Raw genomic sequence first — 22,679 nt, 5'->3', positions numbered from 1 at the left:
TTTGTAACATGGGTTTCAAAACTAATTAGACATTACCATTGAGTTTCAAATAGATATCCATTTAGAAACATATTCATATTTTCTGGTGCTCTTCATTCATGTTTATAGTACCTTGTTCAGTTAGGACTATTTTTCTTCATACTGATTTTTTTTTTTGAAATGTAGATGTGCAGGTGATGAATAAATTCGGCTTTAAAATATGCAAATTACTTTATTACATCTTTGTTGAATATTTTACTAATTTCAAAATCATTTTTAATATTTTTTTCAGCTCACTATCCTATTCATTATATGCTGATTTTTGAATCTACAGGTTGGATGTTTTTATTTTTTCTTCAAGTTTACTAATCTTGTGTTCCATCTGATATTATAACAATCTAATAAGTTGTGAGATATAGATATTGTATTTTGAAGTTAATGTTTATTTTATACATTTTATAGAGTCTGATTTTCTGTTGAAATGCTATATCTCTTTTGATTATTTCCACCTTTTCTTATATTTTCATTATCATGTTAATTACAGTTATTTTGAGGTCCTTTTAGCTTTGATATTTGGGTCATATCTGGGCCTTCTTTTATAGAGAATTGTATTTATTTATTATTTTTGTGTACATTTAAAATTTGTATTGGAATATAGCTGCTTTAAAATATTGTGTTTCTGTTGTACAGAGAAGTGAATCAAGTGTACATTTATACATATATTCGCTCGTTTTTGGATGGCCTCCCCATTTAGGTCACCATAGACACTGAGTAGAGTTCTCTGTACTATACAGTAGATTCTCATTGGTTTTCCATTGGCCAGAATACTGTAGTGGGTATCCTCTCCCTTATCCAGGGATCTTCCCAACCCAGGGATTGAACCCAGGTCTTTACCAGCTGCAATCAATTCTTCAGCGCTCAGCTTTCCACATTGCAGGCGGATTCTTTACCAGCTGAGCCATAATGGAAGCAGTGGAATATTACTCAGCCATTAAAATCAATAAAATTGTACAATTTGCAAAGACGTGGATGGACCTAGAGACTGTCAGAGACTCAGAATAGAGTAAGTCAGAAAGAGGAAAAAAAAATCATGTATTAATGCATATATGTGGAATCTAGAAAAATAGTTGAGATACACCTATTTGCAAAACAGATATAAAAATATAGATGTAGAGAACAAGTCTATGGACACTAAGGTAAGAAGGGGGGGTTGGGATGAACTGGTAGATTGGAATTAACATATATACACTACTGCGTACTATTAACATATATACACTACAAGACCTTTTAGAACTACCCCCCTCCCCACCCCCCAAAAAAAAGATGTCCTTTTCACTATACGGGACTGGAATGCAGAAGTAGGAAGTCAAGAAACATCTAGGATAACAGGAAAATTGGGCCTTGGAATATGGAATGAAGCAGGGCAAAGGCTAATAGAGTTTTGCCAGGAGAACGCACTGGTCATAGCAAACACCCTCTTCCAACAACACAAGATAAGATTCTACACATGGACATCACCAAACGGTCAACACCAAAATCAGATTGATTATATTCTTTACAGACAAAGATAGAGAAGCTCTATGCAGTCAGCAAAAACAAGACCAGGAGCTGACTGTGGCTCAGATGATGAACTCCTTAATGCCAAATTCAGACTTAAATTGAAGAAAGTAGGGGAAACCACTAGACCATTCAGTTATGACCTAAACCAAATTCCTTATGATTATACAGTGGAAGTGAGAAATAGATTTAAGGGATTAGATCTGATAGATAGAGTGCCTAATGAACTATGGACAGAGGTTCGTGACATTGTACAGGAGACAGGGATCAAGACCATCCCCCAAAAAAATAAATGCAAAAAAGAAAATGGCTGTCTGGAGAGGCCTTAAAAATAGCTGCGAAAAGAAGAGAAGTGAAAAGCAAAGGAGAAAAGAAATATAAGCATACGAATGCAGAGTACCAAAGAATAGCAAGGAGAGATAAGCAAGCCTTCCTCAGTAATAAATGAAAATAAATAGAGGAAAACAACAGAATGGGAAAGACTAGAGATCTCTTCAAGAAAATTAGAGATACCAAGGGAACATTTCATTCAAAGATGGGCTCGATAAAGGACAGAAATGGTATGGACCTAACAGAAGCATAAGATATTAAGAAGAGATGGCAAGAATACACAGAAGAACTGTACAAGAAAGATCTTCACGACCCAGATAATGATGATGGAGTGATCACTTACCTAGAGTGAGACATCCTGGAATGTGAAGTCAAGTGGACCTTAGGAAGCATCACTATGAACAAAGCTAGTGGAGGTGATGGAATTCCAGTTGAGCTATTTCAAATCCTGGAAGATGATGCTGTGAAAGTGCTGCACTTAATATGCCAACAAATGTGGAAAACTCAGCAGTGGCCACAGGACTGGAAAAGGGAGTTTTCATTCCAATCCCAAAGAAAGGCAATGCAAAGGAATGCTCAAAATATCACACAATTGCACTCATCTCACATGCTAGTAGAGTAATGCTCAAAATTCTCCAAGCCAGGCTTCAGCAATACGTGAACCGTGAACTTCCTGATGTTCAAGCTGGTTTTAGAAAAGACAGAGGAACCAGAGACCAAATTGCCAACATCCACTGGATCATGGAAAAAGCAAGAGAGTTCCAGAAAAACATCTATTTCTGCTTTATTGACTATGACAAATCTTTGACTCTGTGGATCACAATAAAGTGTGGAAAATTCTGAAAGAGATAGGAATACCAGACCACCTGACCTGCCTCTTGAGAAACCTGTATGCAGGTCAGGAAGCAATAATTAGAACTGAACATGGAACAACAGACTGGTTCCCAATAGGAAAAGGAGTACGTCAAGGCTGTATATTGTCACCCTGCTTATTTAATTTCTATGCAGAGTACATCATGAGAAACGCTGGGCTTGATGAAGCACAAGCTGGAATCAAGATTGCCAGGAGAAATATCAATAAGCTCAGATATGCAAATGATACCACCCTAATGGCAGAAAATGAAGAGGAACTAAAAAGCCTCTTGATGAAAGTGAAAGAGGAGAGTGAAAATGTTGGGTTAAAGCTCAACATTCAGAAAACTAACATCATGGCATCCGGTCCCATCACTTCATGGGAAATAGATGGGCAAACAGTGGAAACAGTGTCAGACTTTATTTTGGGGTCTCCAAAATCATTGCAGATGGTGACTGCAGCCATGAAATTAAAAGATGCTTACTCCTTGGAAGGAAAGTTATTACCAACCTAGATAGCATATTCAAAAACAGAGACATCAGTTTGCCAACAAAGTTTCGTCTAGTCAAGGCTATGGTTTTTCCAATGGTCATGTATGGATGCAAGAGTTGGACTGTGAAGAAAGCTGAGCACTGAAGAATTAATGCTTCTGAACTGTGGTGTTGGAGAAGACTCTTGAGAGCCCCTTGGACTGCACGGAGGTCCAACCCGTCCATTTTAAAGGAGATCAGTCCTGTTTGTTCATTGGAAGGACTGATGCTAAAGATGAAACTCCAATACTTTGGCCACCTCATGTCAAGGGTTGACTCATTGGAAATGACTCTGATGCTGGGAGGGATTGGGGGCAGGATGAGAAGGGGACGACAGAGGATGGTCCCCTGGTCTTGTTTTTGCTGGCATCAGCGACTCGATGGACATGAGTTTGAGTGAACTCCGGCAGTTGGTGATGAACAGGGAGGCCTGGTGTGCTGCAATTCATGGGGTTGCAAAGAGTTGGACACGACTGAGCGACTGAACTGAACTGAACTGAATATTCCATTGGATATATGTGCCACATCTTCTTTACCCATTTCTCTGTTTATGGACATTTAGGTTGCTTCCATGTCCGGGCTGTTGCAATAAACTTTGGGGTGCATGTGTTTTTTGGAATTATGGTTTTCTCCAGGTATGTGGCCAGGAATGTCATATGATAGTTCTGTTTTTAGTTCTTTAAGGAAATTCCATACAGTTCTCCTTATTGACTATGTCAATTTACATTCCCAGCAATGGTATAAGAGTGTTCCCTTTTTCCACACCCTCCCCATCATTTATTGTTTACAGATTTTTTGATGATTGTCTTTCTTACCAGAGTACTCTACTTTTTATTACTGACTCTAAATGTCATATATATATATATATGCATACATTATATATATATATATATATATATATATATATATATATTTCTATGTTGTACATTGTTCCTTAAAGGTTGAGAAGGACCTGATTATGTAAATATTCCTCTCTGGATTATCATATTTTGCCCCAGAATACAGTTATATTTTCAGAAGATCACCTTAACCATCCTAAAACTTGTTTTATAGATTTGCTAGCCTGTATTTCAGTTTTGTTCTTACATACTTGGTATAGGCATTATTCTGGGGTATGTTCTTTACTTCTGGGTTATGGCTGTTAGGATCTCAGTGTTACTCAGTCAGTCATGTCTGACTCTGTGACCTTATGGATAGTAGCCCACCAGACTCCTCTGTCTATGGAATTCTCCAGGCAAGAATACTGGAATGTGATGGTGTTCCCTTCTCCAGAGAATCTTCCTGACTCAGGGATTCAACCAAGGTCTCCTGCATTGCAGGAGATTTTTTAATGTCTAGCCATGGAGACACAAGCAAGGTCTCAAGGAAGCCCAATATGTCTAACAACATCTCTCCACTCTGGCTAGGCTTAAACCCAAACACCTCCTCTGCACTGTATGGCTTCTATAATTTTTGCCCAACTTTCTAGTCTTTCAGTAACTAATCTTTGCCAGGCCTAATAGAATCTTGTCTGTACCTGTGTAGGTTAAAATTTTCTCAAGGAATTGAAAAGAATATTTATGCAAAGGTTTGTGCCTCCTTCTTTATGGCCAGCTCCTTTTTTCTACCCTGTCTCCTGAATTTTAGCCACTTTGACTGAAATTTTGTTGGTTAATTCAATGCCAGCCAACATATTTACCCGAAGAATTGATGCTTACAAAATGTGGTTCTGGAAAAATCTTTTGAGAATCCCTAGGATTGTAGGGAGATCAAGCCAGTCAAACCTAAAGAAAATCAACCCTGAATATTCATTGGAAGGACTGATACTGAAGCTGAAGCTCCAGTACTTTGGCCACCTGATGTGAAGAGCTGGCTTATTGGTGAAGACCCTAATGCTTGGAAAGATTGAAGGCAAAAGGAGAAGAAGGTGGTAGAGGATAAGATGGTTAGAGAGCATCACCAACTCAATGGCCATGACTATGAGCAAACTCTAGGAAATAGTGGAGGACAGAGGAGCTTGGTGTGTTGAAATTCATAGGGTCACAAAGAGTTGGACATGACCTAGCAACCAAATAACAACAAATGTATGTATATTAGTTTCCTAGACCTACCATTAAAAAAATACTGAGTGACTTAAAAGGGAAGAAATTTATTTTCTCAGTTCTTCAGGCTAGAAACCTGAAATCAAGTTGTTGGAAAGGCCATGCTCCCTCTAAAGTCTCTAAAAAAAAATCTTTCCTTGCCTCTTCCTAGCTTCTGATGATTGATGAAAACCTTTGGTATTCCTTGACTTTTAGGTGCACCACTCCTATTTCTGGCTTATACATAGAGCCCACTATGACCAGCATGGTCTTAGCATAACTTTGCTGCTGCTGCTGCTGCTGCTAAGTCGCTTCAGTTGTGTCTGACTCTGTGTGACCCCATAGACGGAAGCCCACCAGGCTACCCCGTCCCTGGGATTCTCCAGGCAAGAACACTGGAGTGGTTTGCCATTTCCTTCTCCAATGCATGAAAGTGAAAAGTGAAAGTGAAGTCTCTCAGTCGTGTCTGACTCTTAGCAACCCCATGGACTGCAGCCAACCAGGCTCCTCAGTCCATGGGATTTTCCAGGCAAGAGTACTGGAGTGAGTTGCCATTGCCTTCTCTGTAGCATAACTTTATTGCATCTCAAATACCTTATTGCCAAATCAGGTTATATTCACATGTATTGAGGAGTTAGATTTTGACATAACTATTGAAGTGAAGTGAAGTGAAGTGAAGTGAAGTCGCTCAGTCGTGTCCGACTCTTTGTGACCCCATGGACTGTGGCCTACCAGGTTCCACCATCCATGGGGGTTTCCAGGCAAGGATACTGGAGTGGGTTGCCATTTCCTTCTCCAGGAGATCTTCTCGACCCAGGGATTGAACCCGGGTCTCCCACATGGTAGGCATTGTAGGCAGACGCTTTACCATCTGAGCCACCTGGGAAGATCGACATAACTATTGCTACTGCTACTACTGCTAAGTCACTTCAGTCGTGTCCAACTCTTAGTGACCCCATGGACTGCAGCCCACCAGGATCCTCCATCCATGGGATTTTCCAGGCAAGAGTACTGGAGTGGGGTGCCATTGCCTTCTCCGGACATAACTATTAAGGAGACACAATTCAACTTTCTACAGTATTACATATGTAAATGAGGAGAGTGTGGCAATTCACTCCAGTATTCTTGCCTGAATAGTACCATGGACAGAAAAGCCTGGTGGGCTACAGTCCATTGGGTCACACAGAGTTGAACACAACTGAAGTGACTTAACATGTACTCATGTGTGTGTGTGTGTATATATATATATATATATATGAATCTATGCATTATAATTTTTATAGCAAGAGTATAATCAGATACCCAATGATATTTGAAGTTGTCTGCTAAGCTCAAATGCCAGGATCACCTCTAATTTTTTCTGTTGCCTTTTCTATTTATCCTGCATTATTAGTCACATGTAGTTGTCTCTATAGATTTTTAAGCTTTTTATTTTATATTGGAGTATAGTTGGTTAACAATATTGTGATTGTTTCAGGTGTACAGAAAAATAATTCAGTTATACATATATATGAAACTATTCTTGTAGTTGGCTGTATTGATTTTTAATTGGATTTTGTTCACTGTATATAAAAGAGCCATGTAGAGTCAAGATAATATTATCTTTTAACAGATAGTGTTTAACATTTTATGTGTTAGGCACAAATAAGAGGAGAAGCTTATCACCTTAATCAAATCAGGAACAGAACTGTGTTGAGGCTCTATAGCAGGTTTGGTAAGTTACTATCTACCTCTGGTTTGTTTCCTGATATATGGATGTGACCTTACAGGGATTTTATAGGTGATTCAAACAAATTTTTGCCTCCTCAGAATTTGTGGGGACTTTTACTCTTTCATTTTCAGAGATATTTTTAATTTTTTTGTATTGCATCATAGGTTTAGTATTTAGCAGATGTCTCCAGGATAAATGATAATGACTGTGTTTGAACTTCTTCAGGTCTCCAGTTTTGCCCATGAAGTATCTAACAATTGGCCAACACATATACAGGTGTATCTGTCCTCCACTAAAGGTCCTCTGCTAGGGGCCAGGCCTAGATTCTTAGTCTTCTGCCATGCACAAATGGCAAGTTCTCTTAGGGAAAACCATTCTAGGATTTCAACTCTCATCTTTTTGTTTTTTCGTTTTCTTTTAAGGCTTCTATCTAGGCATACACTTGCCCCCTAAGTAATAGAAGACCAGAAAAAAATTTCAACTCTATTTTTATAGGATATTAGAGTAATTTGTTTGCCTCCTACTGTGTTTAGATTCAGAATATAGTGAATATCTTGGCTGAAATCTCCAACCTTGTCACGCTGGTCTCATGGGATCATCAGTCTGCTGGTTTCTTTTTCCCAAGTATTAGCCCTCTGCCTTAGCCACACCAAGACTGTCTATTCTGACCCATAGCTAGATTTTCAAATTGCTTCTAGAAGAGGCAGCTGACTATTCTTAGTGTCTTAAAGGTTTTCTCCTTTATAAAATGCTAATTCATGTTGATCTTCTTACTTCTGTAGCTCTCTGATGTCTTAAATTTTTTACCTTTCCTGTTTGCTTCCAGTGTATTATTGGCCTATTGCAAACTATACCATCCAATTTGAAAGAGTAACTCATTCATCTCTTATTGGTAATTGTATCAATACATCCTAATGTGTATTTGTGGCAGAAAGTGAAGAGGAATTAAAAAGCCTCTTGATGAAAGTGAAAGTGGAGAGTGAAAAAGTTGGCTTAAAGCTCAACATTCAGAAAACGAAGATCACGGCATATGGTCCCATCACTTCATGGGAAATAGATGGGGAAACAGTGGAAACAGTGTCAGACTTTATTTTGGGGGGCTCCAAAATCACTGCAGATGGTGACGGCAGCCATGAAATTAAAAGACACTTACTCCTTGGAAGGAAAGTTATGACTAACCTAGATAGCATATTCAAAACCATAGACATTACTTTGCCAACAAAGGTCCGTCTAGTCAAGGCTATGGTTTTTCCTGTGGTCATGTATGGATGTGAGAGTTGGACTGTGAAGAAAGCTGAGCACCGAAGAATTGATGCTTTTGAACTCTGGTGTTGGAGAAGACTCTTGAGAGTCCCTTGGACAGCAAGGAGATCCAACCAGTCCATTCTGAAGGAGATCAGCCCTGGGATTTCTTTGGAAGGAATGATGCTAAAGCTGAAACTCCAGTACTTTGTCCACCTCATGCGAAGAGTTGACTCATTGGAAAAGACTCTGATGCTGGGAGGGATTGGGGGCAAGAGGAGAAGGGGACGACAGAGGATGAGATGGCTGGATGGCATCACTGACTCGATGGACATCAGTCTGAGTGAACTCCGGGAGTTGGTGATGGACAGGGAGGCCTGGAGTGCTGTGATTCATGGAGTCACAAAGAGTCAGACACGACTGAGCAACTGAACTGAACTGAACTGAATGTGCATTTGTATTTTGCGAGAATCTGATTCATAAGAAAGAAACTCGGAGCTTTTCTTATAGAATCTTGGAAGATGGCTTCTATTAGAAATTGTCTAGCAGGCCTGCATGAAAATAAATATATGGCTATTTACTATTAATGATTAATGTTGATACTTCTACATATTCTATATTAATATATTTATTTGAGAATTTGCATAGTACAAATATCAATAACTATCCTCAAAGCTAGTATAATATTGAGTGTTCCCATGAAGCTAGGCAATGATTCAAATTTAAATTTGATGCTTTCTATTTAAATACATCATTTTCCTGTCTTTAGCCAATCATGTTCTGATATATCCATACTAAGCCAACTCCTTCAGTCTATATAGTTTACCCATTTTCTTTCTTAAGCACTGTAGATATGCAGAACACATATATTTGTCTTTAAATATCCTAGTTCATTTCAGTTCAGTCGCTTGCTCGTGTCCAACTCTATGTGACCCCATGAACTGCAACACGCCAGGCCTCCCTGTCCATCACCAACTCCTGGAGTCCACCCAAACCGATCTACATCGAGTCGATGATGCCATCCAGCCATCTAATCCTCCGTCGTCCCCTTCTCCTTCTGCCCTCAATCTTTCCCAGCATCAGGGTCTTTTCAAATGAGTCAGCTCTTTGCATCAGGTGGCCAAATTATTAGAGTTGCAGCTTCAACATCAGTCCTTCCAATGAACACCAAGGACTGCTCTCCTTTAGGATGGACTGGTTGGATCTCCTTGCAGTCCAAGGAACTCTCAAGAGTCTTCTCCAACACCACAGTTAAAAAGCATCAATTCTTCTGCACTAAGCTTTCTTTATAGTCCAACTCTCACATCCCTACATGACCACTGGTAAATCCATAGCCTTGACTAGACGGACCTTTGTTGGCAAAGTAATGTCTCTAGTTTTGAATATGCTATCTAAGTTGGTCATAATTTTCCCTCCAAGAAGTAAGTGCCTTTTAATTTCATGGTTGCAATCACTATCTGCAGTGATTTTGGAGACCCCAAAAAATAAAGTCAGCCAGTGTTTCCACTGTTTCCCCATCTACCTGCCATGAAGTGATGGGCCTGGATGCCATCATCTTAGTTTTCTGAATGCTAAGCTTTAAGCCAACTTTTTCACTCTCCTCTTTCACTTTCATCAAGAGGCTCCATAGCTCCTCTTCACTTTCTGCCATAGGGGTCTCGTGTCATCTGCATATCTGAGGTTATTGATATTTCTCATGGCAATCTTGATTCCAGCTTGTGCTTCATCCAGCCCAGAGTTTCTCATGATATTCTCTGCATATAGGTTAAATAAGCAGGGTGACAATATACAGCCTTGACGTACTCCTTTTCCTATTTGGAACCAGTCTGTTGTTCCATGTCCAGTTCTAACTGTTGCTTCCTGACCTGTATACAGATTTCTCAAGAGGCAGATCAGGTGGTCTGGTATTCCCATCTCTTTCAGAATTTTCCACAGTTTATTGTGATCCACACAGTCAAAGGCTTTGGCATAGTCAATAAAGCAGAAATAGATGTTTTTCTGGAACTCTCTTTTTCCATGATCCAGTGGAGGTTGGCAATTTGATCTCTGGTTCCTCTGCCTTTTCTAAAGCCAGTTGAAAATCTGGAATTTCACGGTTCACATATTGCTGAAGCCTGGCTTGGAGAATGTTGAGCATTACTTTACTAGTGTGTGAGATGAGTGCAACTGTGCGGTAGTTTGAGCATTCTTTGGCATTGCCTTTCTTTGGGATGGGAATGAAAACTGACCTTTTCCAGTTCTGTGGCCAATGCTGAGTTTCCCAAATTCGCTGGCATATTGAGTGCAGCACTTTCACAGCATCGTCTTTCAGGATTTGAATTAGCTCAACTGGAATTCTATCACCTCCACTAGCTTTGTTCGTAGTGATGCTTTCTAAGGCCCACTTGACTTCACATTCCAGGATGTCTTGCTCTAGGTGAGTGATCACATCATCATGATTATCTTGGTTGTGAAGATCTTTTGTGTATTCTTGCCACCTCTTAATATCTCCTGCTTCTGTTAGGTCCATACAATTTCTGTCCTTTATTGAGCCCATCTTTGCATGAAATGTTCCCTTGGTATCTCTAATTTTCTTAAAGAGATCTCTAGTCTTTCCCATTCTGTTGTTTTCCTCTATTTCTTTGCATTGATCGCTGAGTAAGGCTTTCTTATCTGTCCTTGCTATTCTTTGGAACTCTGCATTCAGATGCTTATATCTTTCCTTTTCTTCTTTGCTTTTCACTTCCCATCTTTTCACAGCTACTTGTAAGGCCTCCTCAGACAGCCATTTTGCTTTATTGCATTTCTTTTTTTGTGGGATGGTCTTGATTCCTGTCTCCTGTACAATGTCATGAGTCTCCATCCATAGTTCATCAGGCACTCTATCAGATCTTGTCCCTTAAATTTATTTCTCACTTCCACTGTATAGTCATAAGGGATTTGATTTAGGTCATACCTGAATGGTCTAGTGGTTTTCTCCACTTTCTTCAATTTCAGTCTGAATTTGGCAATAAGGAGTTCATGATCCAAGCCCCAGTTAGCTCCCGGTCTCATTTTTGCTGACTGTATAGAGCTTCTCCATCTTTGGCTGCAAAGAATATAATCAAACTGGTTTCGATGTCCACCATCTGGTGATTTTCATGTGTAGAGTATCCCCTGGTGTTGTTGGAAGAGGATGTTTGCTATGACCAGTGCATTGTCTTGGCAAAAGTCTATTAGCCTTTGCCCTGCTTCATTCTGTATTACATATCCTATGCCCATGCTTATTGCCTTTCTTATAACAACATAGGAGAGTCATTAAAAAATATTAGTTGCTTTATAATGTTGCATTAGTTTCTGCTATATAGCAAAGTGAATCAGTTACATGTGTACATATATCCCCTCTTTCTAAAATTTTCTTCCCAATTAGGTCACCACAGAGCACTGAGTAGAGTTCTCTGTTATATGTAGTAGGTTTTCATTAGTTATCTGCTTTATACATGCTGCTGCTGCTGTTTAGTTGTGTCCAACTCTTTGCAACCCTATGGTCTGTAGCCTTCCAAGCTCCTCTGTCCATGGAACTTCCCAGGCAAGGCAATGCTACTGGAATTGGTTGCCTTTTTCCTCCTCCAGAGAATCTTCCTAACCCAGGGATCAAACCTGAATCTCCTGCTTGACAGACGGATTCTTTACCACTGTGCCACCTGGGAAGCCCCATTTTATACTTAGTAGTATATGTATGTCAATTCAAATCTCCAAATTCAATCCACTCACTAGAACAGTAACTTTTCATGTCTTATACTTCATATACAAGATCTTTGCTATTCTAATCATCACCATTACTGTATTCTTATTGTTTCCTACTCCTACTACCAAATTTATAATACTGTAATATATGTCCACACTGTAATGGCTCTGTGATGAGCATTATAATTTATATAAAAATGGTTAAGACATAGTTTATTACTTTAAAACTAGTATAAAATATTATTAGTAGAGAGACAATACCTGGATAAAGGTAACAGTAATGAATAAGGCAAGGAATATGTCAAAAAAAAAAGTATGTGGTTTTAAGCAGAATTGAAAAGAGGGAGAAAACATATTTAACTTGTGAATCATAAAAGGCTCCTTGGAAATAACACTATTTAGGTTGAACCTTGAAGAATGTATAACCTTGCAGGCAGACTTAAGCAGAATGAAAGCATTCTAACTGGAAAATTTACATCTTTACTATCTTACTCTACTTGCTTTTTCATCTCTTTTCATTGACTAGTTTGAAATGCCTCAGATTTTCAGATCGCTTCACTTAAACCTGTTAAAGTTTAGGGGTGTTTATTTAAGCACAAGGAGTTTAATAAAATTTTAATGGCACATAGGTGTTATGTATGGGGATAGAGGAAAGGAAAACCAACATTTTTTAAGCATATATTATGTTTTAGAAACCTCACATGCTTTCTTGTATTTCCCTATATTCAGTCCTGTGTGGTAATAACACTTTTTATGTCTATTTTTAAAACAAGGATAACTGAGGCCCAGTGGAGTTGAATAATTTGTTCAAAGGCACTCTACTGATATCAAGGTTGTGATTTTAATCTATCTGCTTTTTGCTAAATACATTCACTTTGGCCACATGATGCTGTCTCCTTACTACACTTTGGAACATAAGTTTTGAAAAACTGGTTAGAGTTATATTGTGTAGGAAGTTAAATGCCAATCTTTTAGGAGTTAAAGCCATAATAGAAGTTTAAATGAAGTGATCTGAGGATTCAGCAAGTTGGCATTTCAAACCAGTCAAGGAAAAGTGATGTAAAAACAAGTACTGGATAGAGTTGGTAAAAATGCAAAAAAAAAAAAAAAAAACCATGAATGCTAATGCTATCACATTTGACACAATCTTCTGAAAAACAAAGTCAAAAAGAGGAATGTTCCCAGGAACATATTAAAAATGTGTCCTCCAGCAAACTGTAGACGAAACTGTCCTTGGGAATTTTGTTGACTTATTTTCTGAATACAAAATAATATAATTTTAATTTAATGGTAATAAATTGCTTTATAATTTTTATAATTATTTATACATATTTTATTTTATTTTTTAACTTTACAATATTGTATTGATTTTGCCATATATTGAAATGAATCTGCCACAGGTATACACGTGTTCCCCATCCTGAACCCTCCTCCCTCCTCCCTTCCCATACCATCCCTCTGGGTCGTCCCATTGCACCATCCCCAAGCATCCAGTATCATGCATCAAACCTGGGCTGGTGACTTGTTTCATATATGATATTATACATATTTCAGTGCCATTCTCCCAAATCATCCCACCCTCTCCCTCTCCCACAGAGTCCAAAAGACTGTTCTATACATCAGTGTCTCTTTTGCTGTCTCGTATACAGAGTTTATTGTTACCGTCTTTCTAAATTCCATATATATGTGTTAGTATACTGTATTGGTGTTTTTCTTTCTGGCTTACTTCACTCTGTATTATACGTATTTTAATTACAAGTAATAAATCTCACTGTAGAAAAGAGTCAAACACACAGAAATCAAAATGAAAAGCAATTTCAATAGTCTGAATTTCCAAGCTCTAAGGGTAATCACAATTGCCAAAGTTTTTGTGCATATCCTTTAAGGCTTATGATGAAAATATATTTATGAAATAGCTTTTCTACACACATGTGCAAAATATGGAATTGTACTATAATGCTGGGACTTCCCTGTTGGCTCAGTGGTGAAAAATATGTCTACCAATGCAGTAATTGCAAGTTTGATCCCTGGGTTGGGAACATCTGCTGGAGAAGAAAATGGCTACCCATTCCAGTATTCTTAGGCTTCTCTGATAGTTCAGTTGGTAAAGAATCCTCCTGCAATGCAGGAGACACTGATTTGATTCCTAGGTTGGGAAGATCCACTGGAGAAGGGTTAGGCTACACATTCCAGTATACTGACCTGGAGAATTCCATGAACTGTACAGTCCATGAAGTCGCAAAAATTTGGACAAGACTAAGCGACTTTCACTTTCACTTTCCAGTATTCTTGCTGGGGAAATTCCATGGACAGAGAAGCCTTGTGAGCTAGAGCCCATGGGGTAGCAAAAGAGTCAGAAATGATTTAATGGCTAAACAAACAAGTATAATGCTATTTGATCATTTTAAAACGTTTATAATGAAAATGTTGAATGCTTGCAAAAGTAAAGATTATGCAGTTATGAGCCTCACTTCACAGTACCTATTGCCTTGCTTCATTAATTATCTACATATGACCAATCTACTTTCATTTATATATTCACTTACTACCTTCTGCTTAGGATTATTTTGAAGCAAATCTCAGATACTATAAAACGGTACAAAAACCAAAAAATATATTTACAATAGGTAAGGAGTTTGTCTTTTAAACAATATCTCAATGAAATGATCATTTTAAAACACAATTAATAATTGTTTCTTAATATCATCAACTAATCAGGGACATTTGACTTTCCCCAACAGCCTAAAAAAGTGTCTTTTTAGAATTTGTTTAGATCAGGATCTAAATTCCAAACAGTACATAACATAGCTATATCTTTTATAGTATAACATTATTTTTACCTTCAAAATCAGATTTATCGAATAGTCATTTATATGCAATAAGAGCAGAGATTGAAACGTTTGGCAAATGTGAATGCCTGTGTAATCAAATCCATAAAGAGACATTAGGATGCTTCTATTACTCAATGAAGTCCCATAATGCCCCATTGCAGTGTAATAACCTGAATTCCACTCTGCTAGTTGAAACACTGATTGGCTTTCTGTCATTATAGAAATTTTTCTTTTTCTAGAGGTTCATATAAATGGTATCACATAGTGTGTACTCATTTACTTTTGGATATTTTCCTTCTACAAGGTGTACTGTGAGATGCTTACACATTGTTGACTATGTCATGTATTTATTTTTTTATTGCTAAATGGTTTCCCATTGTATGGTTATACCACAATTTGTTTTCCATTATCCACTGATAGATATTAAGATGCTTCCAAATAATTTTGACTACGAAAAGGTAGCTCTGAACATGGTGGTGCAAGAGATTTTGTGTAATATGCTTCTATTTTTCCTAGCTAAATAAAAAGGAATAGAATTGCCAAGTCATACAACAAGTGACTTTTTACTTTATAAATGACTGAGAGTTTTACAAAATGGCTGTACCATGTTACATTATTATCAGCAATATATGAGAATTCTTGTTGCTCTGCATTTTTGCCAACACTAGGTATTAGCAGAATTGTTAAATTTAACAATGACATTAAATATGTAATTTTATCTCTTTTTAGTTTGACTTTTAATTTCCATAAAGACTAATGATGTTCTATAATTTTTATGTGATTCTTCTCTACTTATAGGGTCATAGCAAACACCCTCTTCCAAAAACACAAGAGAAGACTCGACACATGGACGTCATGAGATGGTCAACACCGAAATCAGATTGATTATATTCTTTGCAGCCAAAGATGGAGAAGCTCTATACAGTCAGTAAAAACAACACCGGGGGCTGACTGTGGATCAGATCATGAACTCCTTACTGCCAAATTAAGACTTAAATTGAACAAAGTAGGGAAAACCGCTAAACCATTCAGGTATGACCTAAACCAAATTCCTTATGATTATACAGTGGAAGTGAGAAATCGATTTGAGGGCCTAGATCTGATAGATAGAGTGCCTGATGAACTATGGATGGAGGTTCATGACATTGTACAGGAGACAGGGATCAAGATCATCCCCCAAACAAGAAATGCAAAAAGGAAAAATGGCTGTCTGGGGAGGCCTTAAAAATAGCTGTGAAAAGAAGAGAAGTGAAAAGCAAAGGAGAAAAGGAAAGATATAAGCATCTGAATGCAGAGTTCCAAAGAATAGCAAGGAGAGATAAGAAAGCCTTCCTCAGCGATCACTGCAAAGAAATACAGGAAAACAACAGAATGGGAAAGACTGGAGATCTCGTCAGAAAATTAGAGATACCAAGGGAATATTTCATGCAAAGATGGGCTCAATAAAGGACAGAAATGGTATGGACCTAACAGAAGCAGAAGATATTAAGAAGAGGTGGCAAGAATACACAAAAGAACTGTACAAAAAAGATCTTCACGACCCAGATAATCACTATGGTGTGATTACTCACCTAGAGCCAGACATCCTGGAATGTGAAGTCAAGTGGGCCTTAGAAAGCATCACTATGGACAAAACTAGTGGAGGTGATGGAATTCCAGTTGAGTTATTTCAAATCATGAAAGATGATGCTGTGAAAGTGCTGCACTCAATATACCAGCAAATTTGGAAAACTCAGCAGTGCCACAGGACTGGAAAAGGTCAGTTTTCATTCCCATCCCAAAGAAAGGCAATGCCAAAGAATGCTCAAACTACCACACAATTGCACTCATCTTACACGGTACTAAAGTAATGCTCAAAATTCTCCAAGCCAGGCTTAAGCAATACGTGAACCGTGAACTTCCAGATGTTCAAGCTGGTTTTAGAAAAGGCAGAGGAATTAGAGATCAAATTGTCAACATATGGTGGATCACGGAAAAAGGAAGAGAGTTTCAGAAAAACACCTATTTCTGCTTTATTGACTATGCCAAACCTTTGACTGTGTGGATCACAATAAACTGTGGAAAATTCTGAAAGAGATAGGAATACCAGACCACCTGACCTGCCTCTTGAGAAACCTATATGCAGGTCAGGAAGCAACTGTTATAACTGGACATGGAACAACAGACTGGTTCCAAATAGGAAAAGGAGTATGTCAAGGCTGTATATTGTCACCCTGCTTATCTAACTTATATGCAGAGTACATCATGAAAAACGCTGGACTGGAAGAAACACAAGCTGGAATCAAGATTGCCATGAGAAATATCAATAACCTCAGATATGCAGATGACACCACCCTTATGGCAGAAAGTGAAGAGGAACTATAGAGCCTCTTGATGAGAGTGAAAGAGGAGAGTGAAAAAGTTGGCTTAAAGCTCAACATTCAGAAAACTAAGATCATGGCATCTGTTCCCATAACTTCTTGGGAAATAGATGGGGAAACAGTGGAAACAGTGTCAGACTTTATTTTTTTGGGCTCCAAAATCACTGAAGGTGGTGACTGCAGCCATGAAATTAAAAGACGCTTACTCCTTGGAAGGAAAGTTATGACCAACCTAGATAGTGTATTCAAAACCAGAGACATTACTTTGCCAACAAAGGTCCATCTAGTCAAGGATATGGTTTTTCTTGTGGTCATGTATGGATGTGAGAGTTGGACTGTAAAGAAAGCTGAGCACTGAAGAATTGATGCTTTTGGACTGTGGTGTTGGAGAAGACTCTTGAGAGTCCCTTGGACTGCTAGGAGATCCAACCAGTCCATTCTGAAGGAGATTCGCCCTGGGTGTTCTTTGGAAAGAATGATGCTAAAGCTGAAACTCCAGTACTTTGGCCACCTAATGCAAAGAATTGAACCATTGGAAAAGACTCTGATACTGGGAGGTATTGGGGGCAGGAGGCAAAGGGGACGACAGATGATGAGATGGCTGGATGGTATCACCAACTCAAAGGAAGTGAGTTTGAGTGAACTCTGGGAGTTGTGATGGACAGGGAGGCCTGGCGTGCTGCGATTCATGGGGTCGCAAAGAGTCAGACACTACTGAGCGACCGAACTGAACTGAATCCATTGCACTTGTCACTTCCAACACTGTACCTTCTGTTTTAGCTTCTTCTGTTTGCTCGTCTCTTCAGTGTCTGATTTCCACCCTGACACAAGGGGGCCATGGTGGACCCTTTTTTAGGCTCACTTGTTCAGTCGCGCAATGGGGAGGGAGGGTCCCTGAAAACAGATAACACTGGCGTGTGCTTGCAGTGTCTCAGCCGCACTGGCCCTGCCCCTGCTCATGGTGTGTGTGCCCTCTTTGCCCACACTGCTCAGGCTCTAGGTTGCTCCTCTGGGAACTGTCCGAGGCCGGCCCTGGGCTGCATGCACCTCCCAGGTCTAAGCCGTTCAGGTTCAGGCACTTGGGTAGTCCTCAGAGGCACAGACTAGGTTGGGCCTGTGTTTTGTGCCCTTCCCAGGTCTGAGCAGCTCAGGTGGTGATAAGGTGTTTGTCGAGAGCAGTTGGTGCGACTTACAGCCTCCCCTGTCCCTGCCGCTGTTTTCTGGGCGTACAACTGGCGCACCTTCTCAGGCGGACGTTGACCGTCCAGAACCCCAAGAAGTCTTAGTTAGCAAAGAAGCCTGCTTGCAGTTTGGTAGATAATGCATCTCTGGGGCTGCGATTGCCCTCTTCAGGCTCTGGCTGCCTGTCACGGGAGGGGGATGGTCTGCAGCCGGCTATTTCTGTTCAGTCTTTTGTTCTGTGAGTGGACCTGAAGGTGTCTTAGGTTAGGGCTTTTCGCGTGGTAGCTATCCCGCAGTCTGATTTGCTAGCCCAAATTAGTTCCCTTAGATTGCCCTCAGGGCATTCAGGCCCAGTCCTTACTCTAAGCAATGCAGCCTGCACCTCCCTGCCCAGCCCCCGCTTGCTAGTGGCGGGTGCAGGCGTCTGCACTGCTTCTCCACTGGGAGTTTTCGTTGGGCACATAATCTGTGGGTTTTAATTATTTATTCATTTTTCATCCCAGTTATGTTGCCCTCTGAGGTTCCAAGGCTCGCCACAGGCTCGGCAGTGAGAGTGTTTCCTGGTGTTTGGAAACTTCTCTCTTTTTAAGACTCTCTTCTCAGGGCAAAACTCCGAGCCTACCTCTTTTGTCTCTCTTTTTGTCTTTTATATTTTTCCTACCTCCTTTTGAAGACATTGGGCTGCTTTTCTGGGTGCCTGATGTCCTCTGCCAGCATTCAGAAGTTATTTTGTGGAATTTACTCAGCTTTTAAATGTTCTTTTGATGAATTTGTAGGAGAAAGTGGTCTCCCCATCCTATTCCTCCACAATCTTAGGACCGCCTCCACTTTAGTTTTAAATTTGACATTTTCTCAATTTCTGAGAAAGAGGGTACTGGTATAAATTTCTGTTTTAAAACTGCTTTTGCTGTGTCCCAAAGGTTTTGGACCATCATGTTTTCATTTTCATTTGTCTCTAGATATTTTTAAAATTTTCTCTTTGATTTCTTCAGTGATTTACTGATTGTTTAGTAACATACTGTTAAGCTTCTACATGTTCCTTTTTTTTTTCTTTCTTTTTATAGTTTTCTGTTCTACCAATTTCTAGTCTCATAGTATTGTGGTCATAAAAAATGCTTGATGTGATTTCAATCTTCTCAAATTTGCCAAGGTTCATTTTGTGGCTCAGCATGTGACCAATCCTGGAGTATGTTTTATGTGCACTTGAGAAGAATGTATATTCTGCTGTTTTTGGATGGAATGCTCTATAATTATTAATTACATCCATCTAGTCTAATGTGTCATGCAATGCCTGTTTTTCCTTATTTATCATCTGTCTGGGTAATTAATGTAAGTTGTCTGTTAATGTCTTCCACTATTAATGTGTTACTGTTTATTCTCCTCTTATGGCTACTAACTTTTGCCTTATATATTGAGGTGCACCTATGCTTGGTGTATGTATATTTATGGTTATTGTATCTTCTTGCATTGATTCCTTTATTATTATTGTAGTGTCCTTTTTCTCTTGCAACAGTCTTTATTCTGAAGCTTATTTGTCTGATGTGAATATTGTTACTTCAGCTTTGTTTTGATTTCCATTTAAGTGGAATAACTTTTTCCATCCCCTCACATTCAGTCTGTGTGTGTCCCTATTCCTGAAGTGAGTCTCTTGTAGACAGTATATATGGGCTTCCCCGGTGGCTCAATGGTAAGAATCTCCTGCCTGCAGGAGACCTGGGTTCGATCTCTGGGTCAGGAAAATCCCCCGAAGAAGGGAATGGCTACCCACTCAAGTAGTTTTGCCTGGAGAATTCCATGGGCAGAGGAGACTGGCAGGCTATGGTCCATGGGGTTGCAAAGAGTCGGACACAACCGAACAAAGAAAAAATTTCACACACACACACACACACACACACACACGTACATACATAGAGTCTTGTTTACATATCCAGTGAATTTGTGTCTTTTGTTTGAAGTATTTAATTCATTTATATTTCAGGCAATTATCAATATTTATGTTCATATTGCCTTTTTGTTAAGTGTTTAAGATTTGTTTTTGAGGTCTCCCCCCACCCCCTTTTTTTGTTGTTCTATTCTCTTGTGATTTGTTGACTCTATTTCAATTTGTTTTGGATTACCTTTTCTTTTTTTACATGTAGATCTATTGTAGATTTTAGGTTTGTAGTTGTCATGCAGTTTATATATATATATGTATACACACTATATATATATATATGTATATATATATATATACATACACAATATATATGTATATATATACACACACACTATATATATATATATATACATATATACACACACACACACACACACACACACACACAAAAACAAGATAGTTTTAAGTTGTTGGCTGCTTAATTTCAAATGTGTTTCCAATATTGTGTATTTGTACTCTCCTTTTTTTTTCCTTATTATCAGTGACTTTTATATCATATTTCTGTGCACATAATTTCCCACAGTTAATGTATATTTGGTTTACCAGTGAGCTTTTCCATTCATAATTTTCTTGTTTCTAGTTGTGGACTTTTCTGCACAGAGAAGTTCCTTCAACATTTGTTGTAAAGGTGGTTAGCTCTATAATATTTGTTGTAGAGCTAAGAAATATCTTAGCTTTTCTTGTCTGTAAAGCTTTTACTTTTTTGCCAAATCTGAAAAAAGAACCTTGCTGGGTATAGTGTTCTTACTTGTAGGTATTTTCCTTTCATTGCTTTAAATATAATTGCACCACTCTCGTTGGGCCTACTGAATTTCTTATGAAAAATCAGCTGATAACTATATGGGGATTTCCTTGTTTTTTTTTTTTTTTTGGTTTGTTTTGTTTTGTTTTGTTTTTAATAATTTGTCTTTAATTTTTGTGGATTTGATTAATGTGTGCCTTGTCATGATCCTTCTTGAGTTTTTCCTTTATGGAACTCTGCTTTCTGGAATTGAGTGACTGCTTCCTTTCTCATTTTAATGAAGTTTTAATCAAGTATTTTCTTAGGCCCTTTCTCTTTCTTCTACTTCTGGAACCCTTATAACGTAAATGTTGGCGCATTTAATGTTGTTCCAGAGGTCTCTTAGATTGTCTTTATTTCTTTCTTTCATTTTCCTTTATTCTGTTCTGCAGTAGTGATTTCCACCACTCTGTCTTCCAGCTTGCTTATTCATTCTTCTGCTTCAATTATTCTGCTATTGATTTCTTTCCTACTGTGTTTTTCATTTCAGTTATTGCATTGTTCCATCTCTGTTCTTTAAATATCCTAGCTCTTTGCTAGCATTTTTTTTTTTTTTTGCATCTTCTTAGTCTGTCTCTCTATTATTTTCCTATGTTGGATCATCTTTACTATCATTACTCTGAATTCTTTTTCATGCAGGTTTCCTGTCTCCACTTCATTTAGTTGTTCTTCTGGAGTTTTTTCTTCTGGAGCGTATTTCTTTCATCTTATTTTGTCTAACTTTCTGTGTTTGTGGTCTCTGCTTCTTGGAGTACAGATTCCTAGTTTCTCTTGCTTCTGGTGTCTGTCTCCAGTGGGTAACGTTGGTTCAGGGGCTTGTGCAGACTTCCTAGTGGGAAGGACTTGTTCCTGCTCACTGATGTGTAGAGCTAAGTCTTGTCCCTCTGATGGGCAGGGATGTGTCAAGAAGTGTGCTTAGAGATGTCTGTGCACACAGAATGACTTTAGACAGCTTGTCTGATAACTAAGAGCAGACTCATTCCTGAGTAATATTATTCACAAAGTTTTTATCTCCAGAAAAGCAGCATAAGCAAATTATATCATCCATAATTTTATTTTTTAAGAAATTGTCATATTTCTCTTGCCTCATTTTCCATTCTTGTGCTATGAGTGATGAAGTCTTTTGTCTCCTACCAAGGAATGTCATGTCTTCTGCCAGCATCTGATTGTAAGACCTTTCCTAATACCACAGTAATACAGAAAGCATGAATAGTAGACGAAGACTCATGCAGCACTTGAGGCCACTCTTCCATGCTTTCTCTCTGCTCCCCCCCAAATTGTTTTATTCTTCCAAATATACCTCTCAAGCTTCACTCGTGAGAAATTACCATATGCAAGAATTTCTCCTTTAAAGATAAAATGAATTACCTCAGTATCCTTCGCAACTGGACAAAAAAAAGCTTAGTTGCTTTTTTTTGAAAACATATTTGTAAATATATACATCTTCAAAATATATGATGGATTAAAAAGGTATAGGGAGTTAAACACCACTATTAAACTAAAATGCTTATGAAAAGAAATTCTAAGTAGCTTGTATACAGGCCTTTGATGATTTTACACAGTTCACCCTTGTAAGCATTAATATCAGGCTATATTTGAGACTAAGCTACCAATGTGCTTCT

This window comes from Bos mutus, chromosome X (genome assembly GCF_027580195.1).
Source record: "Bos mutus isolate GX-2022 chromosome X, NWIPB_WYAK_1.1, whole genome shotgun sequence".
Classification (NCBI taxonomy): domain Eukaryota; kingdom Metazoa; phylum Chordata; class Mammalia; order Artiodactyla; family Bovidae; genus Bos; species Bos mutus.
Note: the sequence above shows the minus strand (reverse complement) of the source record.